Below are 24,294 nucleotides of genomic sequence, written 5' to 3'. Positions count from 1 at the left end.
GTCTGAACCATGAGATTCCTATGTTGCGCCTGCTGGTTAGCTTTAAGCGGCCCTTTGCTAGTCGTTTAGCGATGGCTATCCCTACGGAGGGTTGTAACATAGGATTCGGAACAACACAGGCTTCAGTAAAATGAATAGGGTCTTATAGTTTCGTCTTGGATTTGTCTTCTATTTCGGAGGCAAATTCATACCGTTCTATAGGATCTGAAAATGGCAGGTCACACTTACAAGAATTACTCAGTTGTTAGTAAAGATCTTGACCGAAAACAATAACTAAACGACTATAGGAATAAGAGTTATTCGGGAGACAATAGGAATAAGAGTTATTCGGGAGACAATAGGAATAAGAGTTATTCGGGGGATAGTGTTTGGTCAAAATTGTTTGTTTTAGTGAAGGAGTATCTGATTGCCCCTCGGTAGCATATATTCTGACTCACTAAAATATCATTGCAAATAAATAATAGTTATGGGTACATTATTGTTTTTGCTAAATTTTGTTTTTGGGTTTAGTTACAATTTGCTAATTAGAATTTGTTTGAATTTTATCAGCATGTCGAATTCTGTAATACTCGCTTTTGATGTACATAACAGTAAAATCAAATCAACAAACAAATTACTAGCGGTTGATTATTCCAAAAGAGTTTTAACAGAGGATTGTCTTCTATCTCCCAACTCATCTAAAATTATGAATTATGTAAATGAGGATGCTGAATTCGAACAACAAGATAAATATGATTTACTTGTTATCAAAGCATGTTTAGTGGAAAAGATAAAATCTGGACAATTGATTCAGGTGCCGCTAATCATGTATGTACTATCTCATAGGAAACAAGCTCCTGGAGACAGTTGATAGAAGGTGAAACAATCTTTAAGGTAGGGACCGGGGAGATTGTTTCGGCCAAAGCAATAGGAGATATGAAGTTATTTATAGGAGATAAGTACATTTATTTGAAAAATAAATATTATATTCCTTCTATGAAAAGGAATCTAATATCTTTCTCCTGTTTGCTAGAACAAAATTATAAAGTTTATTTAAAAAATGGTGAAGTGTTCATCAAAATGGGAAACAAATAGATTTGCTTTGCAAAATTAGAAAATAACTTGTACATGTTAAAACCAACTGAGTTCAAAGCTGTTTTAAACATAGAGATGTTAAAACTGCTGGGACTCATAAGAAGAGGAAGATTTCTCCAATTGCCTATATTTGGCACTTGAAACTAGGTCACATAAATCTCAACAGGATTGAGAGATTGGTTAAGAACAGTCATCTAAATAAGTTGGAAGACAGTTCATTACCACCATGTGAGTCCTGTCTTGAAGGTAAAATGATGAAAAGATCTTTTTCTGGAAAATGTCTTAGAGCCAAAGAACTTCTAGAGCTGATTCACTCAGACCTTTGTGGGTCTCTAAATGTTAGAGCAAGAGGAGGGTATGAATATTTCATTACTTTTATAGATGATTATTCAAGATATCAGCATGTTTACCTAATACACCAAAAGTCTGAAACTTTTGAAAAGTTCAAAGAGTATAAGGCTGAGGTTGAAAACCGATTAGGTAAAAAGATTAAAACACTTTGATCGGATCGAGGTGGTGAGTATATGGACATAGAATTCTAGAACTATTTGATAGAACCTGGAATTCAGTCTCAACTCACAGCCCCTGGCACACCTAGCAGAACGGTGTGGCAGAGAGGAGAAACAGAACCTTATTAGACATGGTTCGTTCCATGATGAGTTATACTCAGTTACCAAATTCTTTTTGGGGACNCGGTGTGGCAGAGAGGAGAAACAGAACCTTATTAGACATGGTTCGTTCCATGATGAGTTATACTCAGTTACCAAATTCTTTTTGGGGACACACAGTTTAGACTGCAGTGTACATTTTGAACATAGTTCCCTCGAAAACCATTTTCGAAATGCCTTATGAGCTCTGGATGGGACATAAAGGAAATTTACGTCACTTTAGGATTTTGGGTTGTCCAGCACATGTGTTGGTGCAAAATCTTAAAAAGCTGGAACACTGTTCAAAAGTATGCCTATTTGTAGGCTACCCAAAGGAAACAAGAAGTGGTCTCTTTTATGATCCTCAGGAAGATAAAGTATTTGTATCAACAAATGCAATCTTCCTAGAGGAAGATTATATAAAGAACCATCAACCTTGCAGTAAGCTAGTATAGAAGAAATGTCCAGAGAAACGATAAATGTATCAACAAGAGTTGTTGATCGAGCAGGTCCTTCAACAAGAGTTGTTGATAGAGCAGGTCCGTCAACAAGAGTTGTTGATGAAATTGATACTTCACATCCTTTTGAAGAGTTGAGAATGCCTCGTCGTAGTGGGAGGGTTGTGCAACAGGCTGACAGGTACATGGGATTTAACTGAAACTCAAATCATCATACTAGATGATGGTTTAGAGGATCCATTGTCTTTTAATCAAGCAATGAATGACGTGGACAAAGACCAATGGATTAAAGCCATGAACCTTGAAATGGAATCTATGTATTTCAATTATGTCTGGGATCTTGTAGATCATCTGGAAGGGGTAAAACCCATTGATTAAAAATGGAACTACAAGAGAAAACGAGGCCAAGTTGGTAAGGTACAGACTTACAAAGCTAGACTTGTGGCAAAAGGGTCCCAAAGAAGGGGGTTAGATTTTGAAGAAACCTTTTCTCCAGATGTCATGATAAATTCTATTAGAATACTCTTGTCCATAGCCACATTTTATGATTATGAAATATGGCAAATGGATGTCAAGACGGCTTTTCTAAATGGCTATTTTGAAGAGAGTATCTATATGTCTCAACCAGAAGGGTTTATACAGTAGGGTCAAGAGCAAAAAGTTTGCAAGCTTAATCGATCCATTTATGGATTAAAACAAGCTTCTAGATCCTAGAATATGAGATTTGACGCTACGATCAAATCTTATGGCTTTGAACAAAATATTTACAAACCATGTGTCTACAAGAAAATCATTAACAAAACTGTCGCCTTTCTAGTGTTGTATGTTGATGATATTCTATTCATTGGGAATGAGGTAGAATATCTAGCTGACGTTAAGAGATGGCTGGCTTCACAATTCTAAATGAAAGATTTGGGAGAAGCACAGTATGTTCTTGAAATCCAAATAGTTCGTAATCGCAAGAACAGAACATTGACATTATCTCAAACATCTTATATAGACAAGATGTTGTCTAGGTATAACATGCAAAATTCTAAGAAAGGATCTTTACCTTTCAGGCATGGAATTCACTTGTCTAAGGAGCAGAGTCCTAAGACACCTCAAGAGGTTGAGGAGATGAATCGAATTCCATATGCATCTGCAGTTGGGAGTTTGATGTATGTAATGCTGTGTACTCGCCCCGATATATGCTATGCCATAGGAATTGTCAGCAGATTTCAATCCAATCTTGGTCATGACCATTGAACTACTGTTTCAAGTATCTTTGGAGAATGAGAGACTATATGCTCGTGTATGGTCCTAAGGATATGATCCTTACTGGATACACTAATTATGACTTTCAGATCGATATTGATTCGAGGAAATCAACTTCGGGGTCAGTATTCACTCTTAACAGAGGAGCAGTTATGTGGAGAAGCATCAAACAAAGTTGTATTGCGGACTTCACACTGGAAGCTGAGTATGTTGCTGTAAGCGAATCAGCAAAAAAAACATAGTTGATCCATTTATAAAGGCCGTCTCGGCTAAAGTGTTCAAGGGTCACCTAGTAGGACTAGGTCTACGAGTTTTGTATCACTGAGGCAAGTGGGAGAATTGATGGGTATTGTAATGCCCAAGTTTATTGTATTTGTACATTTTATTCTCTCCATGTAAACTCAACATTGTATATATTTGTATATATTGATCCACTGAAGTTTTAGTCCAAGTGGGAGTATTGTTGGGTTTTATGTCCTAAAAACTCGTAGTTTGTAAAATGATAAACATTTTCTATTATCAATATTTTTGTTATTGATCTCATAAATTGTATGAAAGTCTAAATTCAATAAACTAAGACCCATGACTATTGTATGAGCATTTGAACTTTATGTGGAGACATAAAAGTGGATCAGGTTCGAGTAAATAGTCAAAATGATATATAGTACATGAATGAGGTTGTGTACCTTATTCTGGTAACACCATTGGATGTGACCTACTCTGTAGTTGTTACAAAGAGTTGTAAAGTGATCCTAATTCGTACATGTTATGACATGAGGAGTGAGGGTGTCCTATGCAATGAGTTTGCTTAAGATCAGGATCAAGAAATAAGTGACTCTTACTTTATAACGCTGTTTACTGTTTAAGACTGACTATTTCACCTAGATGACCTAGGTAACTCGATCTTAATCCTGAGCTAACTATGAACTCTTGTTTATCCAGGATTGCCCTTAGATTTGCATAGTTGAGGGTTGGCTCAGCAGCGCCGACTCAATAAGACTCTCATGTCAGGGGTTAGACCGGATAGACAGCTGAAGACATAGGGTGCAAGAAGGAGTTCACCCCTACCCGATTTAGGGATAGGAGAAAGGTTGTTCTTTCAAGTACTGAATCCAGGTTTTGAACAAGGGGCCTCATCTTCTCACTGGGTTGAAAGAGTTTGGTTTGGTGATTGGATAAAAAACCAGTTCTTCATTAGAGGATCAGTAGGAACTTGAGGAATAAGACATAATCTCAGGGGTAAAACATATTTTTGACCCAACCGTTATTACGAACAACCTATGAAGGGTTGACTTGCTGATTATGGTTAAATCATATGGACATAATATATCTGCAGTGAGGGGAGTGCAACTATAGGCTTTAGTGGAATGACCCATTAGTTAACGAATGGGGATTAATTTGATCTAATGAGTTTAGCCAATTAATCTCGGATTGTTGGAGCTCATGATCTGTAGGTCCGCTAGAATAACGTGATAAGTTAATTTGAAACATTCAAATTAGAATTAAGAGAATTAGTAATTATATGAGATATAATTATATTTTTAATTTTAGAATTAAACAGAATAGGAGAATTTATATTTAAATATGAATTAAATATATAAAGATGGATATGTGTTAAAATTAATTTAATATTTGATATTAACTTAATTAAGTTGTTATTTAATACTTAATTTATGAAATTAATTAATTTTTCATTTTTAAAATCAAATAGACTTTTTAATCAAAATCTGATTTTTAGATAAAATTGAAAAAGGAAAAGAAAACAAAAACACAAAATGGAAAAATGGGTTTTTCCATTATCCATCTTTGAACTAGCTCACACATATAGCAATATATTTGCCTTGTCTTCTCTAAGCATGAACTGCAACTCATGCAGCTCTTCTCTTTGCATGTTGATCTGCAATATAATGAAGAGATTGAAGTAAAAATTGGGCACGCAATCTATAGAATTTTGAGAGAAAATTCGGTTTGAAGGAAGGTTTTTCAACAAAGGTTGCTGTAGTGAGCTTTTCTCCTTCATCCCTTGATTCAAGCTTGTTTTGAATCCCACAACTCAATCTAGAGCACCAAAAGAATAGTGAGGAAGATCTTGAGGTGGTCTACAACAAGATATGGAGAAGATTGCAGCTGGAGAAGGGGCTTTGAAGAAGTTCTACAAGAGGTATGTCTTGAAACCTATTTTTCTGTAGAAGCATGCTTTATATTATGCCAAAATTAGTGAATTTGAGTGCTTAGATTATCCTTGTGCTTCTGTTGTTGTTGATACAACCCTACATAGCCAAGCGTTGGACAACGCTACAAGGCAGTAGCCTAATATGATTCTTAGCGTTGCGGTGCTTCGAATTTTGATGAAGTCGTGTGCGAGGCCTCGGAGCGTTGCAACGTCACGACACTACTACTACTGTATAAAACGTTTTCTCTTCAGTTTAGGGCAAAAGAACAACCACCCAATCGACTCTTATGCCGATTTTCTTCTCTTCTCACCTCTCCACTTATATTTTTCTCCATCTTTCTCCCTACTTCAAGTAATTAATGAAGTCATTTCCGGGTTTTTCTCTTCTTCATCTCCATTGGAAGGTAAGACCTAACTCTCTAGTTTAGGAATTTTGAACATTGTAATTTTTGGGTGCCTTGTTTGAATATAATTTTTATATTCTTGTCTATGGGCTTCAATTTGAATTTTGTGTTTATGAATTGCATAATTTTATTATTGATTGACAACCAATAATTTGTTGTGAAATTTGAATGCTTAGACATAGCTTATAATATGTGAGTATAGGTTAATCTCAAAGGAAGTAATAAGTTAGTTAGGCTTGCAATTCATTGTCTAAAATAAGTAGTATTGCTCCCATCAACCTAGAGAGAAACCACATTGAATGTTTGATTAGACGGTGGAAGTCGAACACTCATCCTAGCGTTATCCCTAGAAATTAATGTGATTAGTTAGGTAATTAGGACCATTGATTGGGATTCCAATCAATTGGGCTAGACATAATCAAGAACCTAAAATTGCATTTAAATAACTCGATGAACAAGATTGCATTGGTCCATTCAATTTTCCTAAGCTATGATGTCGTAGTTAATTGCATTTCTATCTTTTAGTTTCATTTATCTATTACCTATTCCAATCCATACCAACCCACCCCTTTTCCCCCTCCCGCCCTCATTTTCCCACTTTAACTAAAAATGTGCTTCAAGGAACTAATCTTCCATGCTTTTTTGAGGTTTAACCTCGGACTTGTCACTTGTACTACTAGTTAGTATAAGTAGTTCTTTCAGTAATTTATAAATTTTATTTGTCTAGTTGAGGTTTTCTCGCAATGAAAAATCTTTCAGGTTAGCACATAATCCAAAATAATAAAGTCTACCGGAAAGATAAACTTGTCAACTTTTACTAGTACATCTTCAATCTTCCATTCAGGGCATGTGATGGATCTGTCAGCAAGTTGTAGCGTTACCATGGTAGGTGTTGCTTCACCAATCTCGAGCTTTTTGAAAATTGAGAAGGTCATCAAGTTTATAATAGCTACAAAGTCACATAACATATAATGCACATCTATTCCTCCAATCAAACATGGGACAGTAAAACTGCCTTTGCCTCTTTGCTTCTCAGGAATTTTTCTATTGATCAGTGGGTTACACTCCCAATCAATACCATAGATTCAAATTCGCTGATCTTAATTTATAACTACTTAAGAATATCGAGAAAGCCTTTAAACTGGTTTTCATCATTCTTCTCATGTAGGCTTGAGGGAATGGTAAATTCAAAAGCACATCAGGTACCCCTACGTTGGATGTGCCTGGTTGAGAATGACTATTAAAGTCGAGTGTTCTTTCTAGTTGAGCTCTTTTAGATGTTGTAGTTACTTGAGGTGTGTCTACAGGAATTGAAGGATGATTATTTTTTCTTGTGTCTTTTCCCTTCCCTTCCACTAATGGTATACCACTGTGCCATGTCACTGCTTGACATTGCTCCTTTCCATTATTCTCTCCGGGTGCTTTAGTGTTGTCAGCCAATGATTCATCTGGGCGACTCTTCAGCTCACTAGCAATTTGTCCAACCTACATCTTCAGATCTCTGATCGCTGATGCTTGACTTTTTAACAATGCATCATTTTGCATCATGTATTCTTTCAACAAGTTCTCAAGTGGAGAAGACAAACTCGACACATTGCCTTCTCTTTTGAAAGATTGATGTTGTGGCTGTTGTTGCATAAGCTAGAATCCAGGCAGCGGTCCTTCTCTGTGTTTCTGATGCGTTCTAGACTAGTTTTGGTTTTGTTGGTGATCACCCTAAGAAAAGTTTGAATAGTTTTCCCATCCATTGTTGTATGTATTAAAGAATGGGTTATTCTTCACAAAACATACTGATTGCAGATTTTGGAGGCAATCATTATACGTCTGCGGCTCTCCACAACCCATACAGCTTATCATGGGTTATCCAAATGTGTTGATCTGTTGCACGTTCTATATCTGGATTGTATTATTCGTTGTTAAGTTCTTCAACAAGGTTGTCATTGTAGCCACTTATGCTGAAAGATTAGCTACTGCGTTAGTATCGATCATACTCTATTGTCGCCTTCTCTCGTCTAATTTGGAATCATAAGCATCATCAACCCACTCCATATTGTGTTTGGAAATCCTATCCAAAATCTCCTTGGCTTCATTATAAGATTTGTCCATAAGGTCACCTACGGTTGCATCTGCTGCCATCTAAAATGGTCTATTCAATCCTCCATAGAAGGTCTCTATCTAGATAGGTAGAGGCAATCCGTGATTAGGACAGTTTTTTACCAACCTTTTGAATCTTTCCCATGCATCACTAAGTGTCTTAGATTTTTCTTACTCAAAATTCAAAATCTCCCGACCCCTCCTTGCATTGATTGTGGGAGGGAAGTATTTTTGCATGAACTTCTCTACTAGCTTGTCCCACGTCATTATTTTTCCTGGCTCTAAGGATCTCGATCATTGTTTGGCATCATCTTAGAGTGAATATGGAAACAGGGATAATCTAACTGCTTCTGGCATGATTCTAGGAATCATGAATGAATTAAAAGTCTCCAGGAAGCGTTTCATGTGAACGTGAGGGTCTTCGCCGCGGGCACCGCCAAATTGTCCTGCGGTCTTTAACATTTGTAGCATGATAGATTTCATTTCAAACTTGGTCCCTTCAGCCATTCGATAAATGATCCCAGGCAAAAAATCATACAAAACTAGGGATGCATATTCACGCATCGGAAATGTGTTGTTGTTCACCATGAGGATTGGATTTACTACTGAATTGGCTAGCTGTTGAGCCAAATTTTGGTTATCTTAGTTGTTTGCCATTTGTTATTGCCTTAACCTTCGACGTCTATTTTATCTGTTTCTGTCTGAAAGTCCTTTCAATCTCGCAGTTGTATCTGATTCCGGAGTTCTAGCTTTTCTCATAAAACGTTTACAAGTTCAAGCTTAACTTGTAATACACATTCGATTGAAAATTCTTCAAAAAGATACAATATCGTAAATTTCAGTTAGCTACATTTCTAGATTCCCTGAAAACGGTGCCAAAAACTTGGTTTCAATCGTGTTTGGGCATTTGAAGATATATAATGATGAGAATGAATGATTATGAAGAAGATGCTTAATCACTAACGAAGGTTTGGTCTTTGGATCTATTGCAGAGGTTTCCTAATTGGTTGATATGTGTTTCTTATGTACTCTAAACTATTGGCACACATGCAAGAGGGAAATAGAAGTCCAGAAAAAGGGAAAAAAAAAATCATGGATGATTGGATCAAGCATAGATGATATGCATTGATTTCCTAGTAGGATCAACAAGCCTATGTAAGCACAATGATAGTGAAATGGAAATGGTACATATGCCTTCTAAAATCTAAGCGTACTTGTGATGCGTTGGAAGTCTGTTCTTTAATTCATGCTCAACATCTCTCGATGCATTCAACAACTAACTACTCTTTTGAGTAACTAATTTCTTTTTACTTCAATCAATTGATCGGGTGGATTCAAGCAACAAATTTTATGCACTTACCAAGCTAGAAGTGTAACATACACAAAAAACTTAGAAAAATTAACGAGATGTGAAGAATGGTTGAGATTGAGATTGAATTAAAAAAATAAGTCTTGATACATATATTATTAGTTTAATCAAGTGGGATACTGAATGACAATGCAAAGTAAAAGAAAAAAGTCAAGCCGCAGGGTTCAATCTCTTGTCCCCTTTGGCTTGTTTTTATGCTTATTATTGCCAACTTGATCGAAAGTTCGAAGGAGTTGTCTCTCTCGAGCTTCTCTCTAGTAGCACCTCGTTACCAACGGTGGAGAATCGTTATCGTCCCTTCTATTTCTTGCTTGCAATTCGTGGAGGTAAAAAACAAAAAATGGCCAACTCTATCCCTCTTTGCATGTAGAATATAAAGATATATGCAATTAGAACAGTCACTTGGTGATGTAATTGCATTAAATTCCATACCTTGATACAGCTACCTGCCATTCTGCCTTGATTAGACACTGCGAGTAAGATACCATGCTTGCAAGTTGTGTTTTGACGTGGATTGCATAAGCAAAAATGTATCTTTCATGTGTCAGGTAAGCTGGATGCATGCCCCTTGCATTGGCGTTGTCTGCAACACTTAGTAAATTTTTCTGTCCAATATTAAAGTGCGTTAGTGATGTAGTTTTTCACTCAAGAAGGTACTTTTGCATGAGTTTCACATATATACAATTTCATGCGTTTTCCTTTATCATGAATGTATTTACATCACTTATAATCCTAATTATTCAACCTTTTAGAGAACAGTAACTTGTACTTCTATAAGTTATCAATAGGTAAATACTATTTGGTTGATTTTGGTTTACACTAACCGTCAAGGATTTTTGGCACCATTTAGAGGGTAACGGTATCATTTAAGTGTGTGGGCAGACTGTAATTAGCTAGTGATTGTTGAAGAGTTCTTTAACATGAAGCAATCATCGGCTAGGAATTGTATTGAGCGCGCATTCGGATCATTGAAGATGTGTTGGACTATTTTGCATAGTCCCTGTTTTTACGATATAATAACACAACGAAGGATAATCTCAACTTGTTACATGTTACACAATTTCATTTGAAATTAAATGACGGTTGACCCAATGGAAGATTTAGTGTAAAATTCTGACTAGGTGGATGACAATGACAATTATAACTACATTGGATTGATTGAAATGTCGGATGAATGGAACGATTGGAGGCAATCTCTGGAATTTGACATGTTCAATATTTGGTGGATGGGTTTATAGAATTGATAGTGTTGTCTTCAAGTAATATCTGTTATATCATGTTATAGTGTTGTTTCTCAAGTAATAGTTGTTATGTCATGTTTTAAGAATTTGTGTACTTGACTTTGAACCTCATGAATTTCCAATCCAATTGATGTTAAATGACTGATGTCTCCTTTTCTTTGTTCCTTTTCTCCTTCTTTATGTTTTTTTTTAAAGAAATTATTGCTGGTTATTAATTTTTGAACATCTCTAGAACTGCTTCTCCTTCATTTTGATTTTTTTCCCAACTTGTCAACATAGGATATGCATGTTATTGATTGGTTGTTTACATATTCCACTGGCAGGATGGATAGTGAGATCTCGAGCTACCGACCAGGGGTAGAGGGCTAAACAAGCCCTTCTGGACATCCATCGAAGATGCGGTGATAGTGGCATCACTACAAGAAATTAGTTTGAACACTCATTGGAGGTCTGAGAACGGATTCAGGAATTGGTACTTAAATCAAATTGAACGAATGATGACGAAAAGGATACCAGGATGTGAACTGAAGGCTTCACCTCATATTGACTTGTAGAAGCGTACAATGAAGACAAAATTTAATGCAATTTTAGAGGTATTAAACAAGAGTGACATCGTTGGAATGAAGATACGATGATTGTGCAGTGTGAGCGGGTGGCCTACAATGAGTCAGTGAAGGTATGTAATATTCCATGTATAACTTATGTTATTATATTCCGATATTTTGAGTTGCTATTCGTACATATTTACAGACACATAGGGATGCTTCTGGACTTTACGAGAGACCATTAAGCATTAATGTGCACTAGCTGTCATATATGAGAAGGATAGAGCTAGGAGGTGCATGCAGGAAATGCCTAAGAGGATGAGGATGAGTTAAAGACACGATAATGCTATATGAATGATCGAAAAATGGGCATCGTAAACCTCTCTTCGACAATCAAATAAAATTTATAAACTATCGAATCCTACTCCTATTACGGCATAGCAACAGTGGTAACTCTGGATCGAACCATAAAGAAGCACTAGTATGAGTTTTTTTGTTAATTATTTAGAGCGGGAGGGGGGGTGTTGGTGTAGATTGTGTGACAAGTGTGCAATAAAAATAAAGGCAATGGGTAAATATAACTGAGGATTGGGTTTATTTAGTTTCCAGAGCAAGAGAGATTTTATGCAATTTCAATCATCGATTTTCGTTAATTAAATCTGCATTCGCTATGCATGCACAACGACCTACTTAGCTTAACTTCACTTAATGATGCTATAGGCAGCCGAATCATTTGATTAAACTGAGCAAGAATCCTAATTATTAATTAAAGCGGTTATAGCAATGCCCTAATTAAACTACGTACTCTTAAATCTACTGGGTTCGATATCGGTCATATAGAAATAAAAACATGTGTATTAAGCCTTAGGGTTCCATTGTGTTGATTAACCAATTGGATAACCTAATCAATTAATCAATTTTATCTTTGAATCCAGTAATACATGCATTCTAGATAGCCTTTAAATACATGATTAACTAACTATTACTTAGGTGATTGAGATAAACACGCGTGCGAACGTGACGAAGCGACGAATCGATTAGCAAGGGCAACACATGCTTATGAGCAATAGCCGACACACAAACATGCATTTAGAAATTAAAATGGTTTCAAAGAAAAAAAATCATATGCATTCCGTTCAACCATAAAAAATCTCAAGAAATTTACAAAGGATTCTTGCTCCCAAAAACTAAATATAAATTACCTCCCATGGACAAACCAAAGAGGAGATATCCAACCCATAAGCTACAACCCAAAATAAAAGTAAAATCTAACCTAAAGATGATAGAAATATGAAGAGAGAGGAGAAAATTTTAAGAACTCTCGACCTCTATGGGTTCCACCATGAAAAGCCTAAAAAATTCAAAGAACATATTTATAAAACAGCATAAAGCGTCACTACGTTGACGGTAGCATGGCTACGCTCTTTTTGCAGCGTAGGCCTCAAGCGTAGTGACGCTGAGCTTTACTCTTCCCGTTTTGACCGTTCACGTGCACCTTAGCATTTTCGTTAATTTTCAGAATATAGTTACACTCTAGGGTAGCGTTGCAACGCTCCATGAAATGTAGTTACTACCTTCAAGTGTAACGCATAGCGAGGCTATGTTCCACGCTGCAATGGCTTTAGGGAATTTTCGTCATTTTGCATCCTTGAAGCTCCAGATATCTGATTTCGTTTTTTATAGTTCCAAACCAAGCCTAAATGGCTCTTAACACTCCGAAATGCATGATTTACTCGAATTCTTACAATAATAGATATTTGAACACTTTAAACATAACAAAAGAAAGAGATTAAGGACATAGAAATAGCTCTTTTTAAAACCTATCACTATATCTAGACATGATTGAAACGACATTGATCTGAATATTGATTGTGATCCAGTGGCATCTTAACCAAGTGACAACATTTCTGCCTCACAATGTCGTGTAGAATGTTAGAGTAAATCATCTCTAACATCCGTAACAATAAATGATAGCCAACCTCCGATATCTCTGACATCAACAAAAGAGAGATTCCATTAATCGTGATATATCGAAGATGGCAGTTTCAGTTGCCAGCGTCGCACCGAAGCTTGATGGACTAGTTGATGTGTTATGTACGGATCGAGAGATGGCAAAGATGCAAGATTGGTTGGCACATGAACTGAAGACCATCCATGGTATCATAGTGCAACAATGTTTCAAGGTGGCCAATATATTTGGGAAAGAGACTCACATGTTGCGGATTTTCTTTGCATTGGATGGGATGGATAGGATAGCATATGTGACAGACACATTGGATAACTATTAAAGTTTCGGACATGTTGGATAACTGCTAAATATGTTTAGAAACACATGACAACCAAAACTAACCATGATGTATTTTGTGTGTCAACTTCATTCTCCTATCAAGTACTTTGTCCAAGTACAGTTGTCCTAGGGTATTTTTTGTGTATATGTTAAAGTACTTTGTCAAACTGGACTGGAGGTATTGCACATTGTAATTCCAATGGATGCATTTTGTGAATATATTTACAGTGGACATTTGCACATTGTATTTTGTTGGATCTCTATGGCAAGACTATTAATCCATAATATATTTATCATTTATTTTTCTCACTATAATACATTGTATTCGCCCATAGTTGGCATTAATATTGGAACCTAATTTTCTTTTATGTTCATTTCTGCCATGGACAACATGTATGTTCTAGTTACATGATATTCTAACAATTTACAATACAAAATTCTACATTCCAATGTACCGACTCTCTCTATATCAATTGTGCTCACTCATCTAAACTTCCACGATGCATGTGGGAGACCTTTATTCACTTTCTGAACATTACAATATGTAATTAGAGATGGCAACGTGTGTGTTAGTGGGAGTAGCTTCGTCTTTAGGTTGGCTATACTGGTGTACGACGACATTGAATCATATACTAGAATTTCCCCCACAGTCCTGTCAATCACTAATAACATCCAATGATCCCTCATGTTCAACGACGCGTATAAAAAGTCGACATCACACGAAGCAGGTTTGTACATCTCGTGAATACCAAAAATATACTCTGGATATAATTGCTCCTTATCCCATATCGTTGTTGTTTCTCTAATCGGATGTCCTGCAATCTCGTGTTTAAGTGTTCCTGCAAATGAAAAAGAGCAAATGGTTCTCACAGTCCAAAATTGACAAAGAGGTTGTTATGCATAACAGAAGGCGTATACTAACCAGTACTGGCGATGTGAGGGGCCGCTTACGTGGTCGGACTGCATTTGGGTCCTTGTCATCAACAATCCACTTAAGCCCTTTCACTCTAACACGTGAAGGGATATCATGCATGGGGCCATAAGTTCAATGAACATTGAACTTATTCGTGTCACTTAATACATCATCAACAGTTGTTGGGTCAATAGGGATAGAAAGATTGTCAACCTCGTAGCTGTCTATACGATGTACCGTCTTCCATTCTACGATCGTTGACCACTTGTGAGCATGACTTTTTCAGGATTGATGGATTGACACACGCAGTGACCCTTCTAGTTTGTTAGACTTAGAAAACATACAAAGGAAGAAAAATAGATCATTCTAGTTCATTAATTTTGGCTTTAAATTAAGCATGCTCATAAACTATCAAGAGGGTTTCATAACTTACCTTTAAAACACTTAATTCTTGAATCTCAACTGCAATTCCTCTACAATTCAGCTTGTGAACAACCTCAAGGCCTTCCCTGCTATCCTCTTGGTGCCTTGGATTGAGTTGTGGATTCAAAATAAGCTTGAATTAAGGGAATTTGGAGATGAGGTAACTGCATCACCATGGTTGAAGATCTTCTTCAACCTCAAGCTTTTTCAGTAAAAAAACCTATCAGTTGCATGCCCGATTCTCACTTCAATTTTCTTTATTTATTGCATGACTTTCATGAAAAAAGAATTGTTGCATGAATTGTAGCTCATACTTAGAAGATTGACTCAATTTGGAAATGGAAAATGAGTGAGTTTCTTGCTTAGAAAGTGGAAAAATCCCACTTTTAGGATTTTTCCATTTTCCATTTCATTTTCATTTTTTTATTTCCAAATTAATTTTCTTTTCAAAAATGAAATTTTATTAATTTTACAAAATTAATTCAATAATTAATTTATCTAATAAAATTATTAATAATTAATTAATTAAACAATTTAATTAATTCTAATTAATTTAATATCAAATATTAAATTAATAATAATTTTTTTCAATTCCACTATCATGAATCCCTATTCATGAATTTAATATTTAAATCATATTTAATCATTAATTGATTCTCCAATTCTGTTTAATTCCAAAAATTAAACGTGTAATTATATCATATATAATTACTAATTTCCTTAATTCGAATTTGAACGTTTCAAATCAGCTTACCACGCCACTCTAAGGCTAATCCATTTGTGAGCTAGTAGGGTGATCTTGTGGACCTATAAATCATGGGCTTCAGTAATCCGAGATTAATTGGCTAAAATCTTTACACCGAATTAACCCCCATTTGTTAACTACTAGGTCACTCCACTAAAACCGAGAGTTGCACTCCCCTCACTGTAGATATATTATGTCTACTCGATATAACCATGATTAGTAAGTTAATCATTCACAGGTTGTTCGTAATTACGTTTGGGTCAAATTGTTGTTTTACTCCCGAGATTACCTCTTGTTCTTTAAATTCCACTGATCCTCTAATGAATAATTTGTTTGTGATCCGATCAACAAAACGAGTCCTTCTCAGGCCAATGAGAGAGTGTGACTCCTCATTCAAGACCTGGAGTAGCACTTAAGGGAACAACCTCTCTACCATCCCTAAAAGCGGGTATGAGTGAATTCTATCTTGCATCTATGTCCCCAGCTATCTACCCGATTTTACCCCTGAAATGGAGATTTATTGAACTAGCACTGTTGAGCCAACCCTTATCTATGCAAATCTAAGGATAATCCCGAATAAACAGGAGTTGATAGTTAGCTCAGGATTAAGGTCAAGTTACCTAGGTCATCGCTTTGAAATAGTCAGTCTTAGATAGTAAACAATGTTATAAAGTAAGAGTGACTTATTTTATTGTCTGATCTTGTACAAACTCATTGCACAGGACGCCCCCACTCCTCATGACATTACATGTACGAATTAGGATCATTTCGTCTGTAGCACTTTACAACTTCTTGTAACAACTACAGAGTGGGCTGCATCCAATAGTGTTACCAGAATAAGACATCCAATCTTATTCATATACTATAGACCATTTTGACTATTTACTCGAAAATAATCCTTATGTCTCCACATAAAGTTCAAGTACTCATGTAATAGTTATGGATCTTTTAGTTTATTGGATTTATTTTTCTAAAACAAAATAAGCAATTCATGTATTCAATAACAACTTTATTGAATTTTCAGAATAAGTTTAATGTTTACAAACTACGAGTTTTAGGACATAAAACTCAACAAACTCCAACTTTGACTAAAACTCTAGTGGTAACATATAAAACTGAGTTTTCCAGTTTTTCTCCCACTTGCCCTAGGTTATTAACCTCGTAGTCCTAGTCTTACTAGGAGATTCTGAAACACTTTAGCCGAGAAAATCATCATAAACATGTTAGCATACAATGGATTTCTTATTAAACTATATGAGGAATGCATCTTATTTTCACAACACTTGTTTCTCACTAATGGCTAGGAAGTCATACATTCCTCCCACTACATCAAAGTACTCTCAACTCTTTGAGTAAGATGCATCTGACCTGTCTAAACAACCTTTTGTTTATAGTGTCAGTTTTTAATCAATAACTCTTTATTGATATATTCAAGCTTTTACAAACATGGCAATCTCGAACAATATTCTAACACTTAAGGGTTCGATATTAAAACTTATATCAATCTTTTTAGATTTTTGAAACTATGTAAACATCTTTTACATATCATAAACAACTTTTATGAATTCTCCATATCTCATATAGAATTTTCAAGAATACCTTAAATTGAAATGATGTTAAAAAAACAATTAAGGCAACTAGGTGTAGAAAGTTTTCACTGGAATTCATGTTCTATCAAATAGTCCTAGAAATCTCAAACTTAGATCTAATCGGAATATTTCAGTTTTATTTTACCTAACAAGTTTTGTACATTTTGAATTTTTCAAGTGTTCTAAACTTATCACTTAGGTTAAATAACTACTTGCCTTTATTGATTTCTAGTCGTTTTAAATATCTAAATATTTGCAAAAGCCTTTTAACTAGGTTGGTTCTAATAGAAGTTGCTTTGTAATAGAACAAACATAACTTTTGTTGATGAACATTTCATTTACAACAAAAAAAATTATACAATTTATTCTTTATAACAAGACAAAATAACTTTTATTACAATAACAAAAGTAGATCATGGTCAACTGAAGTACAGCAAGCAATCTTCAGGAACTAGTTTCCCTGTTTTGCTTTCTCTGCTCTCTTCTCTACAAGGTATTGAGGGCAGTTTCGCTTCCAGCACCCTTCTTCGTTGCAGTGGGAATATTTTCTTTTATCTGCAATATTAGCCTTGTATTTCTTACCAACGGGTTTTTTCTTTCCTTTCCCCTTGTTCTTCTTAACTGCAATACTCTTAGTCTATGAAGAAGAAGCAATACCAGGCTTTTTAGAGGACATTCCTCTCTTTTCAGCGTTAGTAACATTTACTTCCAGTTCCAGACCTTTTGCTCTCATCATAGTTTGGTAAGCCTGTAGCTCATTTAGAAGAGTAGTCAAGTTATATTCTATTTTATTCATAAACATGTTCGTACAAAACTGTAGAAAAATCTTCGGAACAGATTCTAGAATAAAACCAACTTGACTCTTCTCGTCAACGACAACCCCATTTACTTCTACCACATTTAAATAGACCATCATGTCCAGGACATGTTCGTTAACAGAGGCCCTTCTTTCATATGACAGTTGTAAATGTATTTGGTAGCATCATGCCTCAAGGAGAAAGACGGTTGTCCAAACATCTCACAGAGAGATTCCATAATCTCTTTGGCAATACCCATACTTTCGTGTTTCTTCGCCAAGATATCAGATATGCTGGCAAGAATATAGGCATGGGCTTTGTCATTAGCCTTGATCCATCTATCGTATGCATCCCGAACATTTCAGTTGCATTTGAGCCAGGAATGGGAAGACAATCCTCTGTTAATACGAACTGTAGATCATCTATCACCAGTATAGTATTAAGATTTGACTTCCACATTGCATAATTATCCCTAGTAAGTTTATCAGATGCCAATAATTGTACTAATGAACTCATCATTCTTAAAAATATAAAAAAATTTTATAAATGAATTTATTTTTAAATCCAATTAAGTTTTAGCAAAGTAATAATGTACAGAAGATTATTTTTGTAACGATACTATAGCAATACATTCTTGACTAAATACTTTCCCCAGAATAACTCATATTCTGCTAGTCATTTAGCTACTCGTTTTTATCAGAAATTACTAACACTTTAATAATTCTGTAAGTGTAACACTTTGTTTTCAGACCTCAAAAGTCAGTCCCAACGATGCTCCTGAATTGGAAAGTCGAAGTTGAAAACGACTTTAGAAATACTATCCATTTCTGGAGTTTGAGTTTTTCTAAATCCTATGTTAAAACCCTCTGAGGGGATAGTCGCCGTTAAACGACTAGTGAGGCCGACTTAAAGAAAACAAGTAGGCACAACATAGGAATCTCACAGTTCAAACAAACAGAAGAGACCGTAGGATACGTTGACACATATCCTGCACACACTTACTATGAACTACTTCCCCCATTCACTTTGATCTTGACTTCATGACAAACACTTTCCGAATGGAGGTCACTCCCAGGGTGACACGAAAGGTTGCACGAATCTTATGGTGGGAATTTTTCTAGGGACGTGAGAATTGAAATCAATATATCGTATATTTGATTTTTCATTGAACAACTTCCCCTCATTCACCTTGATATTGATTAACGCAAACACTTTTCAAATGGAGGTCACTCCAAGGGTGACACGAAGTGCCGCATGAACCTTAGAGTATGAACAACTTGGGACGTGAAAATTAAAATCAAATATTCACATTTGATTTTATGGTGAACAACTTACCTAATTCACCAAAATCTCGATTCATGTAAACACTTTTCGAATGGAAGTCACTCCCAGGGTAACACGAAGTGAAACATGAATTACGATCATGAACTCTTAAGGACGTGAGAGCTAAAAACAATCATATCATATATGTTTATTAGTCTCTCACTAAAGCGTTCTAACATATCATATACGTTATTTTATTCTCGGTGAAGTGTTCTAATAACATATCATATATGTTATTAAACTGCGACTAAAGTATTCTAACTTTAAACTGGGTATACATTTTTTTAGGCTTGTTCCGGCCAATTAAAAAACCTAGGTCTAGGTGTTTATCCAAGTATAACATTTATATCTGGATTTAATCTACGATGTCTAAGTGATAAAGCAGTTTTAAAACCGCTCACGTATTGCTCATAAAAATAGTTAACAACGCTCAATAATTCGGCTATAATCCCCAGGTAGGAGGTGTTCCATAGACCTTCAACTTAAATACCCCCAACCTTAGATAGGACTATATACCCGTTCAGTTTGTAACCCTAGTTTTACAAGATTAATGACCTATTGTAACTATTAAAACAAGTGGTTAACCTACATGAGCATGCAACTGTTCTTTATTATGGATTTTAAATGTCTAACCCAATTTTATAACAACTTGCAAAATTTTAGACATGCTAAACATCCACAACATACATCAAAGGCATTCAATATTTAATATAACACTTATATTAAATAAAAGAAACGCTAAATAGGCATACTATATATTATAACATTTTATAACATACTTTCAATGCATGTAACATGCTTTCTATGGTGGGATTTTAAATCTGCATGACATACTTTATGCACATACAAGATTTATTTAATTATAACATACATCACATGTATAAATAATTAAACACATACTGATATGGTTTTAATTTTGCTATTTTCAAGCAAACAAAGGCCTAATTATTACAAAATTCAGCAAGAATTGGCTCCAAAATGCTTCTGGACCGCTTGAACTGCCTTAAACCGGACCTGAACTACTTGAATCGGACCTGAACCGCCTGAACCACCTGAACTGGACCAGAATTTCTTGAATCGGACCAGCCAAAAAGGATTTGAGGCTGAACCAGACAAAAGCTGAGGCAAACCGATCGAACCGACCACTCTCGCTGGCTCTCGCTACTCGAACCGATTCAGATCTCGTTGCTTGCTACGCGATCGATTCAACATGAGCAGCGTTGCAATGCTCAAGGGTAGTGTTGCAACGCTACTTGGACAAAAGCTTAGATTCATAATTCTTGGGCACACATATAAGCTTATCAATCAAGAGCCAATTACAAATTTAACAAAGGAATCAAAGAGAATTTTAATGCCAAATCTCAGAAAATCATATCGTGCACCATTTTCATATATCTCATGAAAAAACACCCACCAAGCCAAAATTATATCAAATTGAATACTTAAACGATGCTCTAGTACCAATTGTTGGAGTTAGAAAGCATACAGTGGAAGAAAAATAGATCATTAAGCATTCTAATTCATTAATTTTGACTTTAAATTAAGCATGCTCATAAACTATCAAGAAGGTTTCATGACATACTTTTGAAGAAACATTTGATTCTTGAATCACAACTACAATTCCTCTTCAATTCAGCATGTGAACCACCTCGAAGCCTTCCCTACTATCTTCTTAGTGCCTTTTATTTGAGTTGTGGGACTCAAAAGAAGCTTGAATTAAAGGAATTTAAAGATGAGGTTACTGCATCACTATGGTTGAAGACCTCAAGCTTTTTCAGTAAAAAACTATTTGTTGCATGCTCGATTCTCACTTTAATCTTATTTATTTATTACATGACTTTCATGTAAAAAAAATTACTGCATGAATTGCAGCTCATGCTTGGAAGATTGACTCAATTTGGAAATGGAAAATGAGTGAGTTTCTTGCTTAGAAAGTGGAAAAATCCCACTTTTGAAATTTTTTCCATTCTCCATTTCATTTTCATTTTTTATTTTCAAATTAATTTCCAAAATTAATTTTCTTTTCAACAATGAAATTTTATTAATTTTATAAAATTAATTCAATAATTAATTTATCTAGTAAAATTAAAATAAATAATTAATTAAACAATTTAATTAATTCTAATTAATTTAATATCAAATAATAATTTGATAATAATTTTTTTTCAGTTCTACTATTATGAATCCTTATTCATGAGTTTAATATTTAAATCATATTTAAATATTAATTGATTCTCTTCGTTTAATTCCAAAAATTAAACGTGTAATTATATCATATATCATTACTAATTCCCTTATTTGAATTTGAACGTTTCAAATCAACTTATCATGCTACTCTAAGGCTAATCCATTTGTGAGCTAGTAGGGGGACCTCGTGCACCTACAGATCATAGGCTGAGATTAATTGGCTGAACTCTTTATACTGAATTAACCCCCACCCCACTAAAGCCCAAAGTTGCACTCCTTTCACTGTAAATATATTATGTCCATACAATATAATCATGATTAGTAAGCTAACCATTCATAAGACTTGGAGTCAGTATTTAAGGGAACAACCTTTTTACTATCCCTAAAAGCGGGTAGGAGTAAACTCCATCTTGCACCCTATGTCCCCAGCTATCTACCCGGTCTTACCCCTAAAATGGAGGTTTATTGAGTCGGCATTGTTGAACCAACCCTCACCTATGCAAATCTAAGGATAATCCTGAATAAACATGAGTTCATAGTTAGCTCAGGATTAAAGTCAAGTTACCTAGGTCATCGCTTTTGAAATAGTCAGTCTTAAACATAAACAACGTTATAAAGTAAGCGTGACTTATTTCGTGGTCCGATCTTGTACAAACTCATTGTAAAGGACGCCCTCACTCCTCATGTCATTACATGTACGAATTAGGATCACTTCGTCCATAGCACTTTACAACTCCTTGTAACAAGTACAAAGTAGGTTGCATCCAATAGTGTTACCAGAATAAGGCACCCAATCTTTTTCATATATTATAGACCATTTTGACTATTTACTCGAACCTGACCCACTTTTATGTCTCCACATAAAGTTCAAGTACTCATGTAATAGCCATGAATCTTTTAGTTTATTGGATTTATTTCTAAAACAAAATAAACAATTCATATATTCAAAACCAACTTTATTCAATTTTCAGAATAAGTTTAATGTTTACAAACCACAAGTTTTAGGTCATAAAATCCAACATAGTTTTCTTTTGACGAACAACTGTCTCATCCAAACCAGTTTATCCCACCTGTCCTTTTTTGTTGGAGGCATATGAGGCTTCAATGCCTTATGTATCTGTTTAATCCTCCATAGGAGCGCAAGTACAGGTTTGGGGGCAACCTAATTTGGGTCACACCATTCGGTCCCACTTGAGTTGAAGGTTCGACTTGTAATGTTGTTAGCAGTGAGAGTTTTGATTAAGGTAGAAGTGCATATTCAAGGAGAACGAGTGTGGAAAGTTCATTTTCACTTTCAACCGTCTGGGATTGGGATTTGGGTTTGATGCCAACCAGGTGGGATCGATCTTCTAGTTGGGTGTGGGGGTCGATGGAGTGCCTTTATAAATCAGGTTACGATTGAGGGTCAACAAGGGATCAGACTTTCGATGGTGATGGTGATGGCATTACTGGTGGGGGCTCTACTTCATGTACCATTCTTACTTCAGGGGTAGTAGACATTAGGAGTTCGATTTGTGGTTCACCAGTGGGTGGGAGTTAAACATGCTCATTAAATGACTTGGTTGTGATTTCGGGTCAACATCTGTTGGGACTTTGGATTGTGAAAGAGTTAGTATTGAAACTGGGGAATCTACTTCATGGGATGATAGGGTTGAGGGACAATAGGTGTGGGCTCTACTTCTTTTTGGGGATCCACATCTTTTGAAAGATCAGATTCTGAGGGAGTTGGCATTGACCCTTATACTCCTACATGCTGCTGAATTTCAATAGGAGAGGGCATAGGGGATACTGCCCATGACAATGACCAGTTCGTAGAGGATGTTGCCTTTCATGGAAGAAGTCATCAACCTACGAAAACGTTACAATTATATAAGTATTACGCAATGGTATAAAGTTATGCAATTCGAACACCAATAGGTATCTGCTTTCCCAAACGTCACTTTGCTGCTCATAATGTTGAATGACATATAGTCTTCTCTGTCATCCACAATCTCCCTTAGTGAGGCATCATGAATGAGACCACTACTAAGATAATATTCAAATCAATAAGCGACCGAATATAATTCTTTTAAACATATCCAATTGCGTAGAACTCAGCTTACACTTGATAATAATGTTGGCATGCTTGATATAGGATAGACTGGTGTACTGAGCAAGAAACCACTCGAACATAGGAGTCATGTATTGGATTTGTTCCATGTTAACTCTGTAACAACTTTTACGTAAGAAACATATAAATATTCATTTGTTAATGTTTCAGTTAGCATTCTATTTACCATTTTTGTTCGGGTTCAAGGTTGCGTTCAAACTCCCATGATGACTAATCATAATTGTGTCACAACTGGAGATGGAATCGGAAATGGAAACAAAAACGAAAACAAAAATTGTAACAAGCGAGTGCAAAATACAAAAGTTCATCGATACATCAAACACTAACTTCAAAACAATTTAGTAGAACAAACATAGCATACAATTCCATACATTTCAATGCAACTACGTTGTCAATGGTAAAATGGAGTGTTTTTTGTCAAACCTAGAATACAAGTTCAAGAAAATAAAAAAGAATGTTGCAATTTTTATGGCCCTAGATGAACAGGTATGGAGAGAAAAATCAGATATGTTCAAATTGTTAAATGAATGACTAATGGAGCATAATAATCGAAAATGGTGTACTTACTGATGATCGAATGCCCAGATATTAAACCCTAAAAATGTCAGTCGAATGTTAGAGCAAGAGGAAGAAGAAGAACACACTCAAACGTTCTAGATAT

This window comes from Benincasa hispida, chromosome 8 (genome assembly GCF_009727055.1).
Source record: "Benincasa hispida cultivar B227 chromosome 8, ASM972705v1, whole genome shotgun sequence".
Lineage (NCBI taxonomy): Eukaryota > Viridiplantae > Streptophyta > Magnoliopsida > Cucurbitales > Cucurbitaceae > Benincasa > Benincasa hispida.
The sequence above is the reverse complement of the archived record's forward strand: the minus strand, read 5'-3'. Positions refer to the sequence as shown.